This window comes from Piliocolobus tephrosceles, chromosome 3 (genome assembly GCF_002776525.5).
Source record: "Piliocolobus tephrosceles isolate RC106 chromosome 3, ASM277652v3, whole genome shotgun sequence".
NCBI lineage: Eukaryota > Metazoa > Chordata > Mammalia > Primates > Cercopithecidae > Piliocolobus > Piliocolobus tephrosceles.
This window is the reverse complement of record NC_045436.1, coordinates 90,296,327-90,297,445: the sequence shown is the minus strand read 5'-3', so window position 1 is coordinate 90,297,445 and position 1,119 is coordinate 90,296,327.

The window sequence follows — 1,119 nt, the reverse complement described above, 5'->3', positions numbered from 1 at the left end:
GAAGGAAGGAAGGAAGGAAGGAAGGAAGGAAGGAAGGAAGGAAGGAAGGAAGGAAAGAAGGAAAGAAGGAAGGAAGGAAAGAAGGAAAGAAGGAAGGAAGGAAGGGTCTTTACAGATATTCAAGTTAAAATGAGGTAGGTCATCAGGGTGGGCCCTAATCCACTATGACTTGTGTCCTGATTTTTAAAAGGGGGAGAAATGTGTATACAGACAGATAGTAGTAAGGGGAAGACAATGTAAAGACATAGGGAGAAGGCCGTCTACAAGCCGAGGAATGCATAAGGCTCGGAGAACCTAGGAGAGAGGCGTGGAACAGATTCTCTCTCACAGTCCTCAGAAGGTTCCAACCTGCCAAATGCCTCCATTTCAGACTTTCAGCCTCCAGAACTGTTGAGACAACACATTTCTGTTGTTTAAACCACCCAGTTTCTGGTATTTTGTGATGGCACACTAGCAAATTATTGCACTAGACAGTTGACTTTGAATTAAGCAAAAGGGAGGTTTTCTCAGGTGGGCACAATCTAATCACATGTACCATTTAAACTCATTTAAAAGAGTAGCCAAAGAGCAAGTCAGAGCTATTCCAACCATGATGAGTTGATGAGGTGGCACAGGGGCTCTGAAATGGAGGGGCCCCATGGCAAGTAACAGAGGGAAGCTTCTATAAGGTAACAGTGATCCAACTGAAGACAAGAAAAGACTAAATTCATCTAACAACCACAAGAAGCGATTCTGCCAACAACCTGAATGAGCCTGGAAGTGGATTCTTTCCCAGAGCCTCCAGATGTAGGAGGCCAGCCTGACATGCGTTCCCTGAGCTAGAGGCCCCGGATGAACCCATGCAGATTTCTAACCTACAGAACTATGACATAATAAACAGGTGTAGTTTTAAGCTGCTGTCTGGGGTAATTTGTTATGTAGCCATAGAAAATACACCCTAGCTAGCAAGTATTGAGTGCTTTCTTCACCAGTCACTATTCTAAATGTTTTACATTCAAAGAAAAAAAAAAATCCACAGCTAAGTACTGCCATAGGACTATTGTCCCAAAGCAATAAAGATAAAGTTACAGCGGGGTGGTGGGGGGGGGTGGGTGGGAATTATGTGACATCTAAGGAACA